Below are 25,400 nucleotides of genomic sequence, written 5' to 3' on the forward strand. Positions count from 1 at the left end.
ATTTTGAGTCTCCTGAATGAATTATTGCTTTTGTGTCCTTCATTGTATCTCCCAGTGGGCCTTGGCACAGGGAGAGGCATGCCAGAGCCCCGTGGATCCATTCTGTAGCTGAGGTTTTCTTTTGTTATGGTATCAAGAGCTTGGACGTGAGAGGGTGCTTCTTGTCACTCTACGTACATATTTTTCAACTCAAAAATCTTTGAGACTTCAGTGCAGAGGAAGAGCTGGGGAGGGGCTTTCGAACCCCAAATTCTAGCTTCCAAGCCTGAAGAATACCTTAGCTCACTGATACTGAAACTGGGTTTTGTGAGCCACAAGTGGCTGTTTAATGTGTCTCCTGTGGCTCTTTGTGGCACATGATATTAAAACACTGATTTAATTATTAACCAATCAGGATGCTTTTACTATGTTATTAACCAATTATAGACGATAAAATAATAATTCTTGGTCAGTGTCAAGGCTGATTACCCACTCTGGCACTTCAAGTGCAGAAGGTGGGGCCTGCAAGGATTCTAAAAATTAATACTGGCCACTCCAGGCTTGTATTTAACTCCCAAGGTTATAGCTTCTCTCTGACCTTGTATTGGTAGATGCTGCCACCACCCAAGTGCAGAACCCCTTTGAGAGCCCAGGAAGGCACACTTGGGAATTCCTTCCTGTGGGGTACCCTCAAGCCCTTTCACACCCCTTTTGGGGAAGAGCTGAGAAAGAAAAAAAGGAAATCAGCTGTTGCCACCAGCTAATTAAACAACATGTGCACAAACCTCTTAAGACACAAAAATCCAATTCTTAAAAAAGGTAAATTTTATTAATAATAAAAAAGAAAGAAAATACATCTGGGAACTCAGGCTATTGCTAGATTTTAAAAGAGCAACTGTAAGGATTAAGCACCAAAAATAGCTTTCTTGAGGTCCAGCTTAAAGGTCATAAGCAAAACAAAAGCACCTGGGGTTAGCACAGAGGAATCGACAAGCCCTAACAATAAACCTAATCGCGTCTTCCTAGACATTTCCTGTTCTACTTACATATATGGGGTTTTAAATGAGTAGTTTCTCAGTATGATACTGACGATTTTTTATACCTGGCCCAAGCGTCTTACAGCAAGCTGCTGCCCTGTCCGCCTCTCCCCAGGAGAACAACAACAAACAGACAAAAGGGGCGTCTTTTTAATTTAAAAAAGTTCTAGCCTTCCCATTGGCTCTTTTGGCCAGGTGCCCACTGACTTCCTTTTACCTATGCATAGCAGCAAGACTTCTTAACCCTTTACAGGTAGAGCAATTAGAGAACAATACTAAGAGGGATTTTATAGCTACTGGCTGGCTGGGTGTCCATAAAAGGAAGCTATTCCGCCCCCCCTTCATTTATCACAGTCAGTCATTTTGAGAATAACAAATATAACTAAATATTTCCCTGTCATACTGTTTAAATATGAATATATAGTAATTAAAATAATGAATTCACACTACTGTGGTTCTTTGCGTAATGTTGATCGCTAATTTGGCTGCTGAACCATTGAGGTCTGAATATCACTGCCTTAGCTGAACAACATCCTTGTAGTAACAGGAGTGAAATCTTTGAAAGACACTGAAGGACAAAAGTATTATGATTACCTCTTGTATCTCTACTTCTCCTCTTTCCCTTGTAAGGCCGAAGATGCCAGTTGTGGCCTTGGTCCCGCAAAGAGAACTGTGGGGCATTCCCTGTACACAGATGGTGCCCCAGTAGGTTTTTGGGGTCAGAGTGTGAAGTTCTCTTTGCAGAATCAAGGGTATATATTTACCTACTACTATTTAAAGTGGATACACAGTAATGAAGGTTGCTTTAAAAATGACATTTATCCACTGAGTTTTATCCCAGAGCTTTCCAGACTGAAAAATTATGCATGCTGTGATATGTTTCCACTGGACAAGATTGAATCAAACATCTGTTAGTTTTCCTTTTTCAAACACCCTGATGAAATCTGAAATGCCTGTAGAGTGCACATTCCTTTGCTAATTAAATTCCTGGAAGGTTGTCTCATGAATCAGATGCTTTGTGGGGAAAGAACACAGACCATGCTTTGATGCAGCTGAAAAAAGGACTGAAGACAGGTATGGAGCTGTTCATGCACTTGACAACTTCTGGCTCCACTGGGACTTTCAGAAATATTTAATTACCCTTGCTGTTTACCAAGATGCTAATTTCTTGTCACCCCTCTGTGCTGTTATGTGGAAAGTAAACTGAAAAAGAGATTTTTGCCATTTATTCAACTCATCTGAAAGCAGAACTTAGGTGTCAGCTACCAAGTAAAGAGTATTTTTGCAGCCTGCAGAGGGAACTATATGGGGTATCAGCTCTGTTTTTCTATGCAGCTACATGCACTCATTAAAATAAAATTATAGGGTGATCTCTTTTGCATCCTCCCTGCAGTTATACCCAGTGGTGAGCTGGAGCCAGTTCGCATCTGTTCGTTTGAACCGGTTTAGAACTGGTTGTTAAATGAGTGGGCAAACTCTGGCCTGCGGGCCACATCTGGCCCATGGGACCGTCCTGTTCGGCCCACCTGAGCTCCCAGCTGGGGAGGCTCCCCCAGCCCCCCCCTGCCTTTCCCCTCTCTCAGAGCCCAGCGCCAGTGCTCTGGACACCTCCTGGGCAGCTCTGCAGCTCCTGCTGCTTTGAGCAGCATGGTAAGGGGGTGGGGCTTCGAGGTCCAGCGGGCCGCACGGCATCCATAAAGCATGATCAGGGGGCCAGGATGGGGCTGGGAGGAGGGGTTGGATAAGGGGCAGGGAGTGGTTGGAGGGGTCGGAGGTTCCGTGGGGGGTCAGTCAGGGGATGTGGAATGGGGTGTGGGGTTGGGTAGGTGTGGGAGTTCCGGGGGTCTGTTGTGGTGGTGGAGTCAGGGAGCGGGGCGAGTTGGGTAGGGGGTGGGGCCCTGAGGGCAGTTAAGGTGGAGGGTCTTAGGCTTGTATTCACCAGATGGCACTTAATAATCAGTTCCCTACTGGGTTGGCGGCGGCACTTCAGCGCTGGGTCATTCACTCGCTCCGGGTCTTCGGCAGCACTGAAGGACCCACCGCTGAAGTGCCACCGAAAACCAGGAGCGAGTGAAGGACCCGCCGCTGAAGACCCGGTAGGGAACCGGTTATTAACATTCTGGCAGCTCATCACTGGTTATACCCCCTTGAGCCACTGCTGTGGTTTTCAGCCTGTGGTCCACAGAAGCCTGGGCATCTGCAGACTATGTCTAAGATTTCCAAATGGGTCTGTACCTCCGTTTGAAAATTTTAAGGGGTCTGCAAATGAAGAAAGGTTGAAAGCCACTGAGCTACAGCACTGTCAGAATCTCACAAGCTAAACAGGATCAGGCCTGACTAGAACTTGGATGGGAAATCTTCAGTCAAAATCTAGGGTTTCATGTTGATGAATCAGTAGGTGGTGGCATGTTTCCCTCTGAGTCACTAATACATTACCGTGGTATTAGGAGGTTCTGTCCTTTGGGTAAAATATGAAACATGTCCTGATCCTAGAAGGCCCCCTGGGGGCCTAGTCAAATTCAACTTGTTTGATTACATTCAGGCTACATAAATATCTCCTGCAATTTCAGCTGGAGATGGTATTCTTCATTGTCTCTGCTAAACTATGGAGCAGTTTTGGTTTGAGCTATCCTTATACTTAGAACATTTTGCTAATATCTAACTTAAATCTCCCTTGCTGCAAACTCAGACAAATATTTCTTGTCCTACGTGAGTGGACATGTAGAACAACTGAGAGTCATATTCTTTATAAGCAACCTGTTACATATTTGAAGCCTTATATCCCCTCTCAGACTTATCTTCCCTAGACTCAGCATGCCTAGTTCTTTCAACCTTTGCTCACAGGCATGTTTTCTAAACCTCTTATTTTTGTTGCTCCATTCTGGACTCTCTCCAGTTTGTTCACATCTTTCTGAAAGTGTGGTGCTCAACTGGACACTGCACTCCTGCTGAAGACTCTCCTGTGATGAGCAGAGCAGGACAGTAAACTCCTGTGTCTTACCTATGACTCTCCTGTTAACACATCCCAGAATGTTAGCCTTTTTTGCAACTCATTACATTTGTGATCTACTCTAACCCCCACATCCTTTCTGCAGTACTGCTACCTAGACCAGTTATTCCCCATTTTGTATTTGTGCATTTGACTTTTCCTTCCTACATGTACTACTTTGCACTTGATAACATTTCCTCCTGTTGATTTCAGACCAGTTCTCCAATTTGTCAAGGTTGTTTTGAATTCTAATCCTGTCCTCCAAAGTGTTTGCAACCCTTCCCAGCATGGTATCATCTGCATATTTTATAAGTGTACTTTTTAATTCATCATCCGAACTGGTAATTAAAGCAATTCTAGCATATATAGATCTTTGGGATAAAAGGAGCTATATAAATTCAAGATAACATTAGCCTAAAGTCCATGTCTTGTACTTATACTAAGAGACAGTGCCTACCCTGAAGAATTTACAATTTAAACAGCCAAGATAGACACAGGAATAGAGGGGCAATCTAGGCATAGAGAGATGAAATGATTCCTCCAAGGCCTCACAGCAGTTCAATGGCTGAGTCAGTAATAAAATCCATGTGCATTTCCTTTTTTTTCTAATGGGGGGAAGTTATTAAAGGGATGACATTTTAATGAACAATTCATACACCTTCTCCCTTTGTTTCAATATAGAAATAAGTAAATAATTTCTCATTGATGCACTACTACTGTATTGTGTAGAATTGTTATTTTTACTTAAGCAATCTTAGGTTCGAGGATGTACAGAAGCCTCTGCTCCAGGGATCACGACAAACTCCAGTGAACATGTTTTTAAAAGTCCTCTTATATTTTAATTAAGAACACTGCCTTTTGTGCCAGCTCTGTTATTTTTTGGTGCTGTGCACTCCAGCATACAATTGTGGGGAAGACAATTATCCATGGATGGATTAAACTGAGGTCAATGTTGGAGTCTCAACATTTTGAAAATCAGGAAAGTGACTAAATATGGACTTAGAAACCTAACTTTATGCTTCTGCTTTTTAAAATGCTACTTTTAGTGTATTCTAGTTTTAGCCTGCATTGCACTGGTGATATGCCTTTATTTTCCTGCCTGTGGCTTTGGAAGAGCCAGAGAAGAGGCGGACACCCCGCCTCCCCCAATAACCCATGCCAGGTTTTACATTGAACCTAAGTCCCAGTGGGTTAGGATTTTGGAAGTTTAGAGAAGACTGCATAAATACTCTTACTATGCAGATGTGATTAAAACAGCTCCTCACTGAGTCTCAGTGCTTGAATTTAAGGGATCCCTCCATAACTCAGAATTTAATATCTCAGACTGTGCTGGTTTTGAAGTGGGCTTGAGTATAAGTTATTTCAGCGAATGTACTATTAAGAAGCCTACATAGAAGCCCCTGAGGCAGCCGTATTTTCATACAGTAATAGAGATTAGTCAATGTATGTGCTGTTTATCTCCCTATATCCTGTAAGTTCATACAGAAGGAGACTGTCCCCTTCATCCTACTTTTAAGAATACAATAACTATTAATGAATCATTAGATTACTCATCCTTACATTCTATGTTATATTGGACTGATAATGCATTCCTGTAAAGGGAACAAACATACACACAGACAGCAGCACAGAAAAGGCTTGATCCAAAGCCTACTGAAGTCAGTGAAAAGATTCAATGGGTGTTGGATCAAGCTAAATATCTAAAAAGCTAAACATTTGTTTCTTTTTGGTGCCATGTGTATTAAACTCTAAAAATCCAGAGATTTGCTGTTCCTCGAGTGCTAGCCACTGACAGAGAATGTGAATACTTCATAAATTTAGGGAAATCAACATAAATGGAAAGTGACATGTTATTCTAGGTTTTTTATTTTTTTTTTATTTTTTTTTTTTGTGCACAACTTCTTTGGCCTTATATTTGAAAATGGAATTGAAAGTCCCTCCTGACACATACTGGATTATGTTTACTGGAGGTTGGATGCATGAGCCTTTGTTTCTAATTTTCCCTCAGTAACAAGGGCAAATGGACCCTGTTTAAGTAGTCACAGAAAAATGCAGCCATTATTCCCTTTAATCTGCGGCTTGTGAGAAATGCACACTCCTCTGGCTGGCTGGCTGCAAATAATGTTCATTTAACCATGATGTGATTAGGGTTTAGAAACAACTAGGAGAACAGATGATATATTTTTAATCAACAAAAAAATCACTACTATAGCATTTGTGTTTATGTGTCTAACCATCAGTACACAATAAGGGTTCCTTTAAAATGATTTATATTCAGTATGGATTTTGAAGTTACATCAGTAATTTTAATGTTTTAGTCTCTATAGCTGATATTCTCAGAAAAACTGGCATTATCTTGTAATTAGAAGACTTTAAAAAAACACTCTAAACATAATTATCCTAATGTAGAACAAAATCTGGTAGAAGTGTTGACCTTTTCCCTGGACCATAGGTTACTATCAACATCTAGCCTGCAGTTTTATCTCTTAATATTCCAGTTTGACAATTAATTTGTTTTGCTGTCAAAATGGCACCCCCTTTTCACTTATGTAGTCTTAGCTATTTAAAATTATTTCCAAGCTGCTGTATAGCTAATTATCTAAACAGGCACTGTATTCAGAGTACACACACTATCCTGATCCTGCATGGTCCACATTTTCATCATCTATTTGTGTTATAGTAGTGTCTAGAGGCCCCTAATGAGATCTGAGCCCATTTGCACAAGGTGCTGAACAAACACATTGTAAAGTATTTGAGGTATGGATTCTTACTAAATAATGCCTCTCAGTTTGACAAAGGATTGAAACATGAGGCTAAGTCCATCTATACTCAGCAAAGCCTTTAAGCACGTGTTTAGGTGCTGAAATCCCATTAAAGCAAAGCTTGTCCTTAAGTGTTTTGGATTGCTGAATTGGGACCTAAATATACAAAGAGACACAAGGCATGGGAGGGAGTGAGTATTATTAATCCCTATTTCACAGATACTCTCAGTACCTCAGTTCTCTTAGTGACTGTTTACCCAAGGTCACACACAGGTCTGTGGAACAGCCAGGAATCGGACCCATATCTCCTGAGTCCTAATCCTGTGCCTTCAGCACCATATCGCAGTTTTCAGACCTTTATTACACACTCATCTTTCGGAAAGGGAAAGAAGAGCCTGGTTTCCAAGACAAGTCTGAAATACTTTTTCTCTGAAGTCAGATGAAAGAAAACTAAAGACTGAGAACTTGTAAATAAATTATTGTAGCACCTGACATTGTAAGAGTGTGCTATCTTTACCACAGAGCTTTGATTGTAGGTAAGAGGAAGACAGATCACCCACACAAACATCCACCTACACATTAGTAGAGTATTTATTTCAGTGAATTAGGCAGGAAGTGCCAATGTGTGTATTGATGCAGCTACTTGAAAGTCAGCTATTCTTACATCCAGTGCAAAAGCTAGAAAAGATGCAAGGAAGTAAATTCCAAAGTACAGGGAACCAGATCATTTTTTCCTGAGAGAATGAGGAGCCTTAATTTTAAGGGGTTTCTGAAAATAAATACACAAGCTGTTTATGCACAGTTAAGTCCAACTTCCTAATATTAAATGGGAAAATGTTTTCCTCCTTATATACTTGGTGATAACTTCTGTACCAAAAAAACAAGGAGTACAGTAGGAGGAGAACAGACTTTTCAGACTGGGATTCTAGTTGCAAAGAAGATTTCCCTCACCAAAAAAAGAGTCCAGTCTTCCTTATGGATCTTTCAGTTGTGAAAAGATGGAATATGGAACGAGATTAAGGCTCAGCATGGATACAGACTCCACATGAAAAAGAAACAGATTCAAGTATATGGTCTGATTTAGGACCCACATGGATGTCTTCATTGAAGCAGGCCCAAATGGATATTCATGCATAGGTGGTCCATATTCCTGCTTTTAATCTGTTTGCAGACAGTTGAGATGCTTCTTGAAAATCCCAGCTACTCCACAGTAGTGTTACTATCACTATGAAATGAACATGCTAAGCAGGAGATGGAATATGCATCTGTGCATGGAATGCATCTCTTCTATGTCCCGTGGAATACATCTCATATTACTCCTGGAGGAATTCTGTGACAAAATATTAAAAATTCTGCACCAAAAATTTAAAAATTCTGTGCACACATTTTATTTGTCAAAATAAAGCAATATAATCAAATTGGTTTAAATTATTTTGGTAATTTATTTAAACTACAATATAATTGATGGAGAATGAGAGTGGGAAGCGTTGGAGGACATCCCCAAGCCCCCTTTATCTAATAGTAATGTAGCTAGGTTTGACCCTTTATTTATAGTTATTTTTCAACAAATATATGCAGCCATATGCTCAGTGTTACATCATAGGCAACTTAAGAGCAAGTGAGAGCTTGGGAATCAAACTCACAATTTATATTGGCAATTGACCATCTCCAGAAAGGTAACAAACAGTTCATGGACCACATTTTGATAGAACATTTTTTCAGTCTGAAAATTTAGACAAGTTCTAATAGCTAAAGCACCGTAAGCATTTATAAGGCCATACTGTCCTTTACACCACTCTGGCAATGTAAAGGAGCCTTTTTACATCTGTTTTATACTCCTGAGGGAATTCACAAAGACAATGGAAACAATTCACTAAGCAGGCAGGCTGCTACATTCTGCTCTGCCTGAGGGGACAGAGCCTGCCCCACACCTATCTCCTCAGAAACACCCCAAAGCCCTGCCCCTCCATGCCAAGTGTGCCATAATAGTGAGCAAGAGGGACTGAGTAGCTCTCTGTCATGCACACGCGACTGCCCAGCCTCTCCCTGTGGTGATTTATGACTCTACTGGCTGCTCTGGATGCCTAAATCGACCTGCTCGAGCTGCTGGGGAGGAGTGTCTGACTTCTCTTGTGGCTTCCCTTTGCTTCCCCATCAGAAGTCATTTTTCTGTGGGGAAGCAAAGAAATCTGTGGGTGACATGAATTCTGCACATGCTCAGTGACACAGAATTCCCCAAGGAATATGCATCTCTACGGTGCCCCATTACCTATCAAGGGCATGTCAGCTGATGCACTTCCTCACGTGCATAAGAGAGCTCTTCAGTGTCTATGAACTTCCCTGGGTCCTCTTCCCTGATTCTTTGTGCTGTACAAGCAAAATGGCAGGGACCTTGGAGGTGCTGATGTGCTACTGTAAGCTTCTCAAAGTCATCATTTATGGTGTTATGCTCAATGGGGATTTTTTTTAAATGTTCATTTCTTGACCACAGAGAGTTAATAATTCTTGCCAGAAAACTCTTGGATAACTGAATTGTAGTGGCCAAGTTTTATTCTCAGTTCTAGTGGTATGAATTTGTCACAGCTGATGCCAACAAAATTGCTTCTGCTGTGCACAGGTGTAACAGCAGCGTCTAGCCTTATTTAAGTACTTCATGTATAACCATCATCATAATATGAAGTTTTGCAAAAATATAAAAGTTACTAATCTATACTTCCAATTGTTCCTGCAATTTAAGATTTTTTGTGGTCTGGAGATTTACATAATTAACACGATTGCATTGTTCTCATAATTTGACATCAGCAAACAAGATATACTGTTGCCAGTTCATAAAGTGACTTCAACATTTGTTCATGTTGAAAGATACTAATAGAATCATGTGAGCAAGAAAATATTTACTAAAGTTTAATGTCCGTAATAATATGCTACATGAAATATATACACAGGAACTCATAATTGTAATGTACCACAAATATTTCAGGACGCTTTACTGGTTATGCATCTTTAACTTTCACACACACAACTACCATAAAAATGCTAAGATGTTACATGTGCCTCATTCTTTGGACTGATTGCTATCATACAAACGGGCTCCTGTTTTTAATTACTTAGGACCTAGAAACATTTTATATAAAAAGAGAAACTAGCAAGCTTAGTGTGCTGAGTTTCTTTCTGAGCCAATATGGTTTTGTCATGGGTGTGTGAAAGTGACAAAGCTAACTTTGGTTACAGTACAGTAGAACATCTGCAAGTCATTTACATACTTTCAAATGTCACAGTGATAAATACATACAGTTCTGTGACAATTGGAAGGTTATATTTTAAAATGCATGCTGAAGAAAAGCAACCAAAAAAGACTGTACACAAAGGAAAGCATCAGAAAAAACTATTTAGATGACAAATTTGGAGAAAACCCATTACAGTACATTTCCAAGGATTTGAGAAGAAAAAAAGGTTCCTATCTTAACAGCAGAGTAAACAAAGTTATGAAGGAGTTAACTTATATGATACGTTTAGGTTGGTGTATATAGGCATAGCCATTTGTCTTTGGCAATGTGTTACAATGGTTCAACTGCAAATGGAAATGAGTTTGCTGATCAGTTTAGGTCCTATTCAAGTCACACAAACCAGGCCCTAACAGAAAGTTCAGTATGGATAAAATTCATCCCAGTGCAGAGGCCTGCCTGCACGTGGCCATATACACTGCTTAAGCCCTGAAGATTTACTCCCTTCTTCATTATTCATAGATCTACTCTACAGTGGAGAGGATTTTATCCCAAGACCTGATCTTGCTGATCCTCCCCAACTGAGGTCACTTCAGGGCAGGCAGTGCTCAGTGCCTTACAAAGTCAGGTCACGTGGCCTTGTCTAATCAAAGAAATGTAGGGAAGGGACCTGGATAGGTCATCTAGTCCAGTCCCCTGCACTGAGGAAGGACTAAGTATTATGTAGAACAAGGGTAGGCAATAGGCAACCTATGGTATGCATGCTGAAGGCAGCATGCAAGTTGCTTTTCAGTGGCACTCACACTGTCTGGGTCTTGGCCACTGGTCTGGTGGGCTCTGCATTTTAATTTAATTTTAAATGAAGCGTCTTAAACATTTTAAAAACCTTATTTACTTTACATACAACAATAGTTTAGTTATATATTATAGACTTATAGAAACAGACCTTCTAAAAACGTTTAAATGTATTACTGGTACGCAAAACCTTAAATTAGAGTGAATAAATGAAGACTTGACACACCACTTCTGAAAGGTTGCCGACCCCTGATCTAGAGCATCCCTGATAGGTGTTTATCTAACCTGTTCTTAAAAACCTCCAACGATAGAGATACCACAGCCTCCCTAGGCAATTTCTTCCAGTGCTTAGGTACCCTGACAGTTAGGAAGCTTTTCCTAATATCTAACCTAAGTCTCCTTTGCTGTAATTTAAACTCATTGCTTCTTGTCCTATTCTGAGTGGATAAGGAGAACAATGTATCACTTTCCTTTTTATAATAACCTTTTACATATTTGAAGACTGTTATCATGTCCCCTCTCAGTCTTCTCTTCTCCAGACTCACAGGTGCCAACTTTTGTCGGCTCCAGTGAGTGCTCGTGTCCTCCCCTGGCCCTGACCCCAGCCCCACCCTGACTCCACCCTCCCTGCCTCTATTGGATCCCTCCCCAAATCCCCACCCTGGCCCTGCCTCTTCCCCAAGCATGCTGCCTTACTCTTCCTCCCCACTCCCGTCCAGGCTTGCTGCACGAAACAGCTGTTTCACAGCACAAGCACTAGGAGGGAAGTGGGAGAAGCAGGATGTGGTGGCCACTCAGGGGAGGAGGCGCAGGTGAGCTAGGGGAGGGGAGGGAGGTTGGGGAGCTGCCAGTGGGTGCTCTGCACCCACCAATTTTTCCCCATGGGTGCTCCAGCCCCGGAGCACCCACAGAGTCGGTGCCTATGTCCAGACTCAACAAACCCAATGTTTTCAGTCTTTCCTCATAGCTCATGTTTTCTAAACCTTTAATCATTTTTGTTGCTCTTCTCTGGATTTTCTCCAAATTTGTCCACATCTTTCCTGTAATGTAGTGGCCAAAACTGGACTCCAGTTGAGGCTTTACCAGTGCTGAGTAGAGTGGAAGAATCGCTTCTCATGTCCTGCTTACAACACTCCTGCTAATAGATCCCAGAATGAGGTTTGCTGCCGTTTTTGTTTTTTGTTTTTTTGGCAAGAGTATTACATTATTGACTCATATTTAGTTTGTGATCCACTATAACCTCCAGATCCTTTTCTGCTTTACTCTTTCCTAGGCAGTCATTTCCCATTTTGTATGTGTGCAACTGATTGTTCCTTCCTAAGTGGAGTACTTTGCATTTGTCATTATTGAATTTCATCCTATTTATTTCAGACAATTTCTCCAGTTTGTCAAGATCATTTTGAATTCTAATCCTGTCCTCCAAAGTACTTGCAACTCATCCCAGCTTGGTATCATCTGTAAACTTTATGTGTACTTTCTATGCCATTATCCAAATTATTTATGAAGATATTGAACAGAATTAGACCCAGGACCAATCCCTATTGATATGCTCTTCCAGTTTGATTGTGAACCACTAATAACTACTCTTTGAGTATGTTTTTCCAACTAGTTGTGCACCCACCTGATAATAGGTTGGTCTGGGCTATATTTCTGTAGCTTGTTTATGAGATGATCACGTGATACTATCAAAAGCCTTACTAAAGTTGAGATATATCACCTCTACTGCTTCTCCACATCCTCAAGGCTTGTTACCCTGTCCAAAAGGGTTTCCCACAATTGTCCTAGACCTGCTATGAGATGACATGGTGGTAAATATACTAAAAGCTGAGCCTATACCTAGCACACCTACCACAGGTAACGCTGATGGAGAGTCAGCAATGGTGGGAGATATTCAGAGAAACCTCGGTATAGATAGAGCCTATGAATGGTAGTGTCTGCCCAAGAGTAGTCCAGCAATGGCCCAGCAGGGGATGTTGTAAATCAGGATGAAGGTGTTTGGAGGAGCTGCCTATACTGTCTGTCCTTTTATATTTTTATGAACATGAAAACTGCTTTAAATATTTAAAATGTATTAAAAATTGGTAATAGCCACCTTTAAAGGTGGTCTGAAAGAGGTCTATAAAATCATGATTGGTGTGGAGAAAGTAAATAAGGAAGCTTTATTTACTCCTTCTCATAACACAAGAACTAGGGGTCACCACATGAAATTAATAGGCAGCAGGTTTATAACAGACAAAAGGCAGTATTTTTTCATACAACGTACAGTTAATCTGTGGAACTCCTTGACAGAGGATGTTGTGAAGACCAAGACTATAACAGAGTTCAGAAAAGAACTAGATAAATTCATGGAGGATAAGTCCATCAATGGCTGTTAGCCAAGATGCGCAGGGATGGTGTCCCTAGCATCTGTTTGACAGAAGCTGGGAATGGACAACAGGGGACTGATCACTTGATAATTATCAGTTCTGTTCATTCCCTCTGCGGCACCTGGCATTGGCTGCTGTCAGGAGATAGGATGCTGGGCTTAATGAACCTTTGGTCTCACCCAGTATGGCTGTTCTTCTGTTCTTATGTTAAAGTAATTCAGGTTAGAGGAAAATATGTAATTTAAAAAGTAAAGTCTGAGTAGCAGGGGATGGGGGGGGAGTGGGAAGAGAGGTTGGTGGCTAATTGTATAGCTAGGTTTCTAGTTCTCATCTGAGCCGTATCAGCAGGGATCATAATCTTACCTCTATTTAGAGATTATCTGGCAGCTTGTGAAATGGGTTTGTTGGTCTCTGTCCGGTTTTTACATAATTAAAACCATCCCCATGATTGTGTTAACTGACACCCTTGTTGACAGTTTCAGCAGCATTGCCCCAATACTGGTGGATCTGCCCCGTAAGAGAATCTGCAGAGGAGAATCCCATATACAAAGCTGCTGGAGTGGCTTCTGTGCCATCCAATCCCCAGTGTAAGTGGTGTGTCTCATTCAAAGGAGACGTAGCCAGTGAGTCCCTGTGCCCCAATAAGCCCTGACTGCCAGAATGAGCTCTGTGGACTCCTGGCAGCCAGTGCAGTCAAACCAGCCTGGTCCCAAGCCATCCAAAAATCAGAAGGTGGGTTTTCAGAGTCTTGTGGTCCACTGAATCAAAGGCTGAAGAGAGGTCCAGCACTATGAGCTTGGAGGTGTCGCCTGAGTCCATGGCCTTGAGGAGGTTGACTTTCAGTGACATTTGAATGGTTTCTGTGCTGTATCCTGGGGTGAACCCTGATTGTGAGGTACCCAGGATGTTGGCTGATGTCATGTGTTGTTGGAGGTTGGTGGGTACTGCTTTCTCAGTTATTTTTTCCAGGAATGGGATACTAGAGATGGGATGGCAGTTACAAAGATGTAGAAGGTACAGCATTGGCTTCTTGAGGATTGGGTGAACTATTACGTTGTTCAAGGAGTTTGGTAGCTGTGCTCAGAAAGAAGCAGCGACTTCCATTAGTCATGGGCATAGTTCTTTCCTAGCTTTTAGCAGCCAGGAGGAGCATGGATCTGTTTAACAGGTGATGGCTCTAACATTTCAAGGCTTCTTGAGCTTTGGTATGACCTCTTGAGGTCCCATCCAGTCCTATGATTCTATGTGTGATGGGGCCAAATTCAGTTAGGGATAGTGGGACAAATAATACAATCAGGGCTAATCCCAATTAACTCCATATGTATTCGGTGGACCTCAGCAGTGATGTATGCTGACAGTTCTTCAGTCCATGCTTGGATCTGATATCTGGGCTGTGCAGTCTCAGATGATCATGGGAGCAGATAAAGTGGGTTAGTGCCGCTTTCTCCCCTCATATCAGGCACCAAGCTGCTTTTCCTCCTTCTGCACCAAGCACAGTTCAGCCTGGGGAACTGGCCTGTAAATGTCAGTGTAACCATGCTGCAATACATCAGACACACAGTGTTATCAAAGTGGTCACCAAAAAGGAAAGTGTGATTCTTGGACTGACTGCTGTCTAATCTTGTTAATGTCGAGCTGGTCAGGTTTTAAAATAAACAGAAGACTAAAAGGAAAGATTTCATACTGGATGGTGAATATATTTTTGTAGCCATTGATTGCAGACAGCAAGATTAGAAACATGGTCTTAAAGAAAGGCATGGGCTCAGTTCTGTATTGACACAGAGAAAGAATAATCATTGGAGAGATGCTAATTTAACTTAAGAGGCTGTCATGCTTGTAACAATAGTAAATCCATTTGGATAAAGCACACTTCTCAAGAAGGGTGCTCAGTTGTGAGGTGCATTGCCAAGATATTGCTAGGAAATACGAAGTCTGGAAAAAAACAAAGCAGCGCAGATAACAATAAAGAGATGTTTGACTGGGCAATTTGATCCTGGTTAATTTTCCCCTTATTGTCCCAAATTTTAGAAAAGAAACTAATAATGAATAGCAAATATTAGCTAGACACGTCAAACCAGGATATTTACAGGATTTAGGTTTATGACACAGAAGCATTTATGGGTCCTGTGTAACCCAAAGTTATCCCTGCAAAAAATGGCTCGGAATATTGAGGCTGCTCTTCTATTCCTTTTGTAACAACTGTGTAATGCTGGCACTGCCAGATTGGGTGCTATGGACAGCACAACACTTTATGTGACCAGAGGACAAGGAGTGAGTGGAACCGCTGGACAGTATGTGCAGCAGAGAAGACAAGCAGGTGCATGATATGTATAGGCAAGGGGCAAGAGACTTGGAATCCTGATTCTCCTCTCACTCCCACTAGTTTTATACCAGTTGAACTCCATTGATCCCAATGGAATTATTCCTGATTTACTCAAGTATAGGTAAGGAGAATCAGGTCCCAGGTGTCTAGGAAGTATGTGGAGACAGACAAGAAGAGAACGGAGTGGATGAAATCAAAGCTAAAGGAGAGAAACTTTTCTCCAAAGGACAAAATGCTAATTGCATTAGAAGGACAATCAAAAAACATATGAAATGATAGTACTTCTCCATGTACTGGCTGAAGTTGCCTCTGGGATGAGTTGTGACCATAGCGTTAGGGGACGTGGTCTGCCTTCCCATCAATGCAAGGGCAAGTGTCCATGAGACATTGTTGCTATTAAAATGTGATGCACGCTGTTGCAAGTTTCTGGTATAGTTCACATAGAGATATAGCAATGCTGTCAAACCATTCATTTTGCCAAGTGACAAACTCCTAGGCATTTGGCCAAAATGAATACAAGGACAAGACACTTGGTCAAAAACCTTAAGTTACTCAATGAATGTAAGGATTTACATTTTCAGAATCCACAAATACTGAGATTGTGCTTTTGTTGAGTAGCAGAAAATTACCTTTAACCACTTTGAGAAGACTATGATAAGCGGAAACAGCTGCCAGGTATACTCTTGTGGAACTGATGGAGAATCCCGAACACTTTAGGACTTGTGTGTAATTCAGAATAGCTGGCATTGAGTGGGAGGGCCAGAATGAGGTACCAACACTGTAGCAAGTCCTCCAGGAAGTATAGAAATGTCACACTTCCTGTGCACCCTAGATACAGTTTTTGGTTTTCTGGGACATACTCCCTGCTGGGGCAGAAACAGACACCTAGGCCAGGGCATTTATAGGCAACAGCTACACAGAGCAGTAGAAAGTTTTGTTACCTCATTTCTGTACATAGTTCCTGTTCACAATGAAGAGTTTATCTACTTATCAGTGGAATACTACAAACCCCACTTCTCAGGACTACGAAATAATGTGGATAGAGCCCTTTGCTCTGGAACTCCATGGGTACTTTCTGCACAGCACTCAGTTGCTGAAGGGAGTCTACCTCTTTTAGTAGGGCCTTGTGACAAGGGGTCCCTGAGAGGCATGGGGAATATGGGTAGGGAGGGACATTATCCCCTATCCACTATTTCCAGGATCCAAATTGGTACAAGGTTATCTGGTTCCAGGCCTGCTGAAAACAAAAAACAGATTATTCCCAAATGGAGGGGGGAGGACAGATCCTATGGTTCTGTGCAGCTCTCACCTGCTCTGTCAAAGCTGCTGATGAAGGTTGCATGGCAAAGGGGGAAGGGGCATTGGGTCTCTGCCTCCTCTGGAATTGTTGCCTCTTCTGGGGAGCTGTTACAAGAGGCACCCCTAAGCTTTTTTGCCTCTGGGTTTAACTAAACTAAGAACTAGAGAAAAACAGTCGCATCCTGTACAGAAATGTGGCCACTACAGGGGTTCTGTCTTGTTCCCACAGGTGATAAGTGACTGGAAAGCAGCTGAGGCTGCTTCACCCTTTATGTTCACTTTTCCTTGACTAGGTCTACAGTGCTTACGAGTAGTCTTGATGCTCTGTAAGAGAGACACAACTTTATCCAGAGTACGCTGTGCAAGTTCTACTTTCTAGTTCACTACTAGAGTGTACTAAACAATCAGGCCTCACATTCCCATTATTTCATTCTGCTGTGTATACAAATGGTATACAATGGAGAGACCAGAAAGGCAGAATTCCCTGGATGGAGATGTTCCAATTTACTGAAATCTCCAGGGCATAAGGAACCTACAGAATCTGAGAGAAAACAGATATGTCTAGGTTGTCATCACTCTTCTTTGCTGTGATATTACTTTGTTAAGAAATGCATCATTTTAATTTATTAACTTGATCCAGTTTTCACAAGGCTGCTTTCCAGCATCATGTATTAAAGAACTTGCTTGGTTTAAGTTATTTCCCCCTATTCTAGCTTTCTGGAACTGTCTCGGATGACCAAGGTTGCTATTTTGGTGCTTCCCTTTCTTCAAAAGTAATGAAATAGTATTATTTTAGGGGATGAACCAGCAATTCTCTACAAGAATGTATTTAGTTTTTGTGTTTGCAGCCAATCAAATATTGTAAGTGCAGCATGCAGTTTTGTTCAGTCCTAAACTGTAAATTAATCATTCAGTGATGTGAATACATTAATTTCCAACGTTTAGTAATCCAAATCATGCATTACACTGTAAGGTTCTGGCAGTGCACTGAAAACTGAATACAGCACACTGGAAGTGTGACAGAATTCACCCATGTACATTTTCTAGCACATTAATGCAGATACACACTCTCTCTATCTTGTGAAAGCAGACAAATCTTGTGGAAGACACATATGTCATCAAAATCACTATCTACTAGACAGCAACATCATTAAGCTTATTTAGACAAATAGATTACCTAGCAAATCATACCAGGCTTAAATACATTCTGTAGCTGCCCAACAGGCAAGGTATCTCCTCAAAGGTTACATTTGAGGCATGTTAAAAACTGATACAGTATTTATGGAGCTGAGCTAACACCTTAACTCAGCATATTGGCTGAGCATGACATATGAAGTTCTGAACCAAGCACATCAATCAGTGGATGTGATACATCAGCTTTGTAGATCATTTAGCGTGGAAAGGTTTCAGAGCTCTGGTGATTTCATTATGAGTGTATAATGATGCCCCTGATTGCACTGTCTGCAGGGACTGAACCCAGGACCTGAGGATGTAAGAGCATGAGCTCTGCTGCTTGAACTAGCAGATTTTCAAAAAGTTTTAGTCATCTAGTGGGATTATCAAAAGCACCTAAGCAGGTTAGGCACCAAACTCCAGTCAAAATCAGTGGTGCTTACCTAATCTAGTTAGGCACATTTGAAAATCCCCATTTTTCAGCCAGCTCTAGTCCCAAAGTATGGTGTTAGAGAAGACACTGTGCTGATGAACGTGCCATCTCTCACAGGAGAAATCCAAGGTTCTGACCATTGTCATTAAAGATCCCAAGAATACACATTAGTCTTAGGATCCACTCCACATTTCAACTCAGTTTATTATTATTTATCCCTGGTGTAATTTTGTTAACTTCAGCCTAGGTACATCAGGATGACTTTGGTCCAAAGTTTAGCAGCTGGAACTTTTCTTTTAAAAAAATGCCATTGTATTTTTTTTGCATTACAGATGCTTTGTCTGATACAAATGATGCACATTATCCATCTAATGCTTTTCATGTTTCACCCAAAACAGTGACAACGTCAGCAGCTTCTGCATGATTTAGAGACAAGGCATATTAAGAAAGTCAGTTTCAGTTAGCTCATAATGCAAATTAAAAAAAAAATTAACAATTTAACATAGGGAAGTTCTTGATTTCAGGATCATTGCTTCCATCTGCTGCTATAGAAAATCATGCGATTCAATCTTGTAAGTGCTTTTTGTACTGCATCCATAGCAATGAAAGTCAACAATTTGTATTAAGTGTAAGATTATTATAAGATTTTTATCATATGGCTCTATGGAAACCTCAAAAATGTTAGTTTAGGCAAAGGGCCATTAAGAGGGATTGATCTGAGATTTATTACATATCCCTGATACAGACCTTATGACCTTGCAGAATTATCTGATCATGTCATTTAGAAAGAAACATATCTCAGTGTCTAGTTCTCTAGCTTTATGCATCCTAGCCATATTTTGGACCCTTACATGTTTGATGGATCTGCTTTTTTCCACCACTAAATCCTCCCTTTTCTCTTCTGCATTCGATTTAAATTAGAATTTACAGACATGGGATACAAAGTACTTTGCAGTATGAGAAGATAGCCTTTCCCTTGACAAATCCAATCTCAAGATACAACTTGTTTAAAGGAACCTAACCCATCCCCCCTTAAGAGAAAACAGGGCGTGGTTTAACGCTACCACTGAGGAATCACTGTTTCATACCCTTCAAGATTAGTTCAGTCCAACTGCGTGCACGTGCACACACACTCACTCACTGCAACGGAGATACAAACACTGCTAAGGAGAAGCATACCTTGCATGCATAATCAATATAAGGCTTCAAAGATGTCCTCAAAAACATCCCTTCCTTCTTCTATCTGAGTAAACCATGATCAAAGGATGCCATTTGGGACAGGCATGCAAACATCTCAGCATTGTGCATGCAGTTCTCAGCACAGCTTCCTTTGCTGTTATGATTGTTACTAGCTTAATTATCAACTAAGCTGTATTTCTTTTGCACCCAAGTTCCCAGATCAAAAAGGCCACTCTGAAACACTGGATTTGAGATGGTCATTTGCTCTCATCACCTGTGCTCTCAAAGATGTTCATTTGCAGCATCTCCAAAATAGGAATTAAATGTCTTTGTTATGACTCCTCCATCACAGGTTTGACAGCCTTGGGCCCAGCTGCATTTTTATTGTTTAATAATTGTTTTAAAATACTGCATCTTAAGCCTTGCATCCCTTATTGATTGATAGCTACAAACCAACAGTGCCATCCACTGTTTTCCCACAATAGTGGCATCTTTCTCTACAATTCTTTCCTGAGAGAGTCTTAAATTGATTACACTAGAATTAGTCCATTAAACATTTGGCTGCCTTGCATTAACAAGATTTTTTTTTTTAAAAGGATAGAGGCCAAGTTAAATTCAGATGGCTTTCCAAATGAGTTCCAAACAGATGTCAAGCAAGCTCTCAACTGTAGCTAAAACCACAATTCACAGAGCTCTGCACAGGGGCCAGACAGAGACAGCCCATATGGATCTGTTTACAAGTTTAGGGCCTTAAAGATGTCTGCCTCTCCAGGTCCTCCAACATTTTGATCCCTATAGTCTTTACCTTCCCAGGCAAGCCACTGTTCAGTTTGATGTCCAGTTGTTTTAGTTAAATGAAATCTCCAGGAAGTTGCAGAGCAGAATGGCAGAGAGAGAGAGTGAATGTGTATGTGTGAGAGGGACAGAGATGAGGAGGGGAAGGTGAATGATAGAGTAATACCGAAACATACACATTTTAGCCTAGGGCAGGAAATATATTGGATTAGAAGTTTTGTTCTGTGTTGTTGTTTTTTTAAAGTAATGGCTCTGTCTTTAACAGGTCTTTCTGCGCTTAAGAGGAGTGATTTATTTACTTCTGCCTAGAAAAAACTAAAAGGATGATTATAAAAATTAATGGTATATTCTGCAATCCAGAAAGGGTGGTTGTAAAGTTAATAATTTAAATATATGTAAGTTGTATGTTTTGTTGCACAGCTATGTCTTGATAGATGGGAGCAAAGGATTCTAAAACCCATTAATGAAGGGAAGATCAGAAGTTGGAGCTTTTAATACCCAATAGGGTAATATGAACTTTGACCTTATGACTGTGGCTTTTTGGGAAACATAGTTTAATAATTGGGTGGCCATTTTGCTAGTGATTCATTAAAGTTAAAAACGTGTATTAAAGAGGACTGATGAGAGTGACCTGCTCTGCTTGCAGCACAAGTTAACTGGGGTTTTTCCCCCTCAATGAAGAAGATTTTAGTTCTTCTGGGTGGAAAATTATGGATTTTTTTTCCCATAAATAAGACTGAGCTAAACAAACAAAAAAAACGGGAAGCCATTTTTAGTAGGGTTTACTATCTCCTTGCACACAGACACATAGAAAAGCCCTAGTGTGGGGAACTGTGTTAGGTAGAAATGAATTTAAACTTGGTTCTCTTGTTAGCAAGTTCCTAACTTGATTAGAACCATAGTATAGTCAGAGCCATAAGCATTATGTTACCATTTTAATTTATTAGACTAACGTACATACTGTGCATGGAAGAGAAAAAGAATTTCAGACAAAAGACCACCACCATGATCATTGATGGAAAGATCAGAGTCCTTTCTGTTTTCACAAGCAGGCCTGGTCTATTAGCTCACACATGTATCTCTCTCCCCCTCTCCCAAATTTGGATCAGCAGTGTTGCCACCTCTAGTGATCTTATCACAAGTCTCACAGAATTTGGTGTTGTTCTTAAGGCCCCGATTCCTGAGGGCATGTGAATAGATGAGAATTTCTGCTTCCATTAAGGAAGTTAGTTTCTGGCCTTCATCGCTGTGGGAGGAAAAGCTTGGAAGTGTGATATAAGCACTCCCTGAATGATCAGAAACCAGAAGGCAAAGAGAAAGCACCTCATTTTTTAAAATAAGTATGATGATTATTAAGCCAGTTTCATGATTTTGGGAGCTTAACACATTAGTTTTGCACAGCTGGGGTTGGCAATGCTGGATCACTGAAAGAAAATCAGGAGAGAAAAGCACAGAATTGTATGCTAAGGAAGCCTCCTGCTATGCAGATGACACCCCATAGTCTTGATATAGCAAGATAGACCTGTGGCCAGCTAGGGTACACAAACTCTGGAAGGTCGTGGATACCAGCTTCATGGCAGGCCAGCCCACTCAGCAGAACAGGCAGCTTGCTGCAGGAGGAAGAAACCAAAGAAATCACAGCTCTCTGCCCGAGAATGGGAGAGCTCACTGAGGCCATGGCTACACTTACAGTTCTGCAGCGCTGGTAGTTACAGCTGTGTTCTTACAGCTGTGTAGGGCCAGCGCTGCAGTGTGGCCACACTGACAGCTACCAGCGCTGCAGCATTTGCAGCGCTGTTGGGAGTGGTGCATTGTGGGCAGCTATCCCAGCATTCAAGTGGCTGCAACGTGCTTTTCAAAAGAGGGGGGTGGGGTGGAATGTGACAGGGAGCGTGGAGGAGACAGACAGAATGGATTTTTGGAGTTGACACTGTTCTCAGCTCCCTGCCTTGCAAGTTCTAAGGACTGGAAGACACACAGTGCCTACCTTCAATCATTTTAAAAGTTCTGACCCCCTTCCCCCACCCCTCTCTCATTCACTAAATGCAAATTATGTACTCCTAAATAGCCGTCAGACCAGATAAGCATCTGCTCAACATGGACTTCCCCCTCCCCCTCTGCCGTGTGAGCGTGCCATTTCTCTCTTCAAGCAAACAGCTGTGAACATTCCAAAGTAATTCTCCCGCCTGCCTCCGCTCGCTCAGCAAACAGGAGCTGTCTTTGTTTTTTAAATAAGCAGTTTGGCTGAACTCCGACCTCTCCCTTTCTTCCGGTTTGTTGTGGACAGGAATTCTGGGATGCCTCCTTATACCCCGGAGGTCAATAAAAGCGCTGGTGGGGTCCACACTTGCTGACCAGCACTGGATCACCAGCGCTGGAATCGCTACACCCGAGGCTCGACCGGGTGTACAGCCAGCGCTGCAACCAGGGAGTTGCAGCGCTGGCCGTGCTTTGCAAGTGTGGCCACATCCTAAGTTGCAGCACTGTAACCCCCTCACCAGCGCTGCAACTCTCTAGTGTAGCCATGGCCTGAGTGAAAAGGGCATGTAAATGACTCTCCCCACCTCCTACACCATGTAGTTCCAAATAGCTACACTGAGTGCTTAATGGCCCAAGGGAAATTCTGCAGTCCACCCTGTACTGCACTATGGCCCCAGCCTATAGACAATTTCTTTCAGATTAAAACAAATAGCTGAAGGAGGAGATGGTGCAGGGGGAAGAGACTTTCCTTTCCTCATTATGAAGGTGGGTCTCTTGTAGTGATCACATCAATAGCGTGTCATCCTCTACTATTGGGAGCTCTATCCTCACACCAGTTGGTTTTCTTTGTCAGAAGATGAATGCATTGCGGGGGGGAAGGGGGGGGTTAGGCCATTTGTTCTTCTTCTTGGCTAACAGAACTCTGGCTCTCACCTGGGAGAGTGATACACAGCAGAAAGCACTTTCTGCTTTCCCTTATCCTGGCTGCACAAAGAGACATGTTTTTCCATCTTTTGACTGGCAAAAAGTCAGACAGGGCCGTCTCTACATCCCTCATATGGATCTGCAGGAAAGAAACTAGGGTGTAGAAGAACCAGTGATACTTAAGGCTACAGTCAATATTAGAGCAGGAAATCTTACTTTGAATAGTTTTGTGCTGAGAGGTCTGCTTCCTACTGCCTAACAGCTATCCACAGAGGGACATGGGCTATTTACTGCTTTAAGGAACCACCTATGCTCCCACCTTAGCAGAACTGGCCCTGTTCATATGCAGCAGGGTTTTGAACAGGTGCATTCTGAGCTCAGTAGAAGGTGGAATGACGTTGTTCCTATTTTGGGGCAAAAATAGTGTGTAAAAAAAAAACGTTAAAAAACCTGTTCTGAGCAGTTCTTGAGAAACTTGGTCTGACTGGTAATTAAGACCAAGATTTCCAAAAAGGGGCTGCAGCAAAGGCCAGAATAGAGCCCCTAATCTTTTCTTGTCTCCTTTTCCGGTGAGAAAGGAGTTGGTTACCATTAGGAAAGCTTTATTCTCAATGTTCTATTAAAAGTGTATATATACAGTACATAGGACCGCTGGCCACCAGAAGCTGGCAAAACACAACTTCTCTCTGTGATAGTCTGACAAGTGAGCCTGTGTAGTTAATGTCATACCTGTTTGATGCAATAACTACTCCTGCCTTTAAGAAGATATAGCAAAGACAGACCAAAACCAAAACCTCTGAGAGCTTTGGGAAAGTTTGGCTCTGAATCTGATCTTTGCAGCTTAAGCCCCACTATGATATATAAGTCAGAATCTTAAAAAAAAAAAAAAAAAAGGAAGGTACAATTTGTCATTTAAAGGGATGTGGACAAGGCTGACAGGTCAAAATGAAATCTAGCTGAAAACCTCCATTAAAAAACACCACCTGTCTCCCCCATGTGTTAAATCTCTCAGCTCCTCAAAGCAGAGAGCTGCATCACTGCTGATTGTGTGGCTTGGGCTCTCAAGTCCACCTGAGAGCCCAGATTGCAATGTCCAAACTGCTGTTTTTAGCATGCTATCTCACTAGTGCAAGTCTGTCTACCTGGGCTGAGAAGCTCACTCCCTGCTTCAGCATAGACATACCCTGAGTGCTGATCACTGGAGAGCAACACATAGGAGACTGGAAAATTGTGACCTATATATAACCTGAAGTGAAGACAGGATGAACCTGGAACCGGCCTTGAAGACAGAGTGGGGAAACTTGGACAGAGCCCCCAAATGATCAGGGCCATGTGAAAAATACCACAGTATTTCAAATGGCAACATAAACCAGGGCCTGCCACTATTACTGTTAGAAATTAAGACTTTTGGATGAATCTACTTGTACAATTGATCTTAAATATTAGGAATTTTTGGTCACCTTCGTATCCATGTGAAAAGGTTATAGGGCATCAGGGGAGCCCAGGACCAAAGCGGGTGAATATGCAAAGGTTCACTAAAGAGCCAAATCTAGAGAGTTCAGAGACTGTTTAAATAGGGTTGATCTGAAGCCTACAGTCATAACAATAAATTGGCTCCTCATTAGTCCTATCCAACACTTGCACTACCATGGTACAGTAGCTTTGTGACTGAGGACATCTACTGGTGAATGGGATATGTGCAAAAAAACAACTTCTGTGTAGCTAACTTTAATGAGAATTTTTAATGATTTACTGACTCACATGGTGAAACTGTGCCAAACAGCTGTTTACTGACAAGGGCTTGTGGGTAAGTAGTATGACTGTAGATTCAGATGAAGGAAAAAAAAAATAAAACCTCCAAAAATCCCAAGAGGAACAACTACAAATGTCATGGCTATAGATAACCTGTGTACCCAAGAAATATATTACCCAGCAGAGTGGTAATAGAGTCTTTCACCTTGAGGTCACCAATTCAGATCTACCTCTGGTGATGTTAGCATCTGTCTGCTCTTTGGTACTGTACCCAAAATGAATTTGTGACCGCAGGTTTGCTATTCGTGAACAAAAGGCCACTTTGTGAAAAGCGGCTACCAAAATCTGTAGCCTTGTTTTGAGGAATGCATGGGAATAGAGATCGAACTG

The 25,400-nt window shown here is 41.6% G+C and overlaps 1 long non-coding RNA gene across 1 annotated transcript in view; it reads right to left on the reverse strand.

The window, feature by feature from the left end:
• Positions 1-9,656: 9,656 nt before the first annotated feature.
• The window catches only part of LOC127058987 (uncharacterized), a 253,128-nt gene continuing 237,384 nt past the window's right edge, over positions 9,657-25,400 (reverse strand). The window contains exon 2 of the long non-coding RNA XR_007776521.1: positions 9,657-10,976. This is a non-coding gene — a long non-coding RNA (uncharacterized LOC127058987). The remainder of the gene's footprint in view (positions 10,977-25,400) is intronic.

The sequence above is a fragment of the Gopherus flavomarginatus genome, chromosome 10 (assembly GCF_025201925.1).
Source record: "Gopherus flavomarginatus isolate rGopFla2 chromosome 10, rGopFla2.mat.asm, whole genome shotgun sequence".
Lineage (NCBI taxonomy): Eukaryota > Metazoa > Chordata > Testudines > Testudinidae > Gopherus > Gopherus flavomarginatus.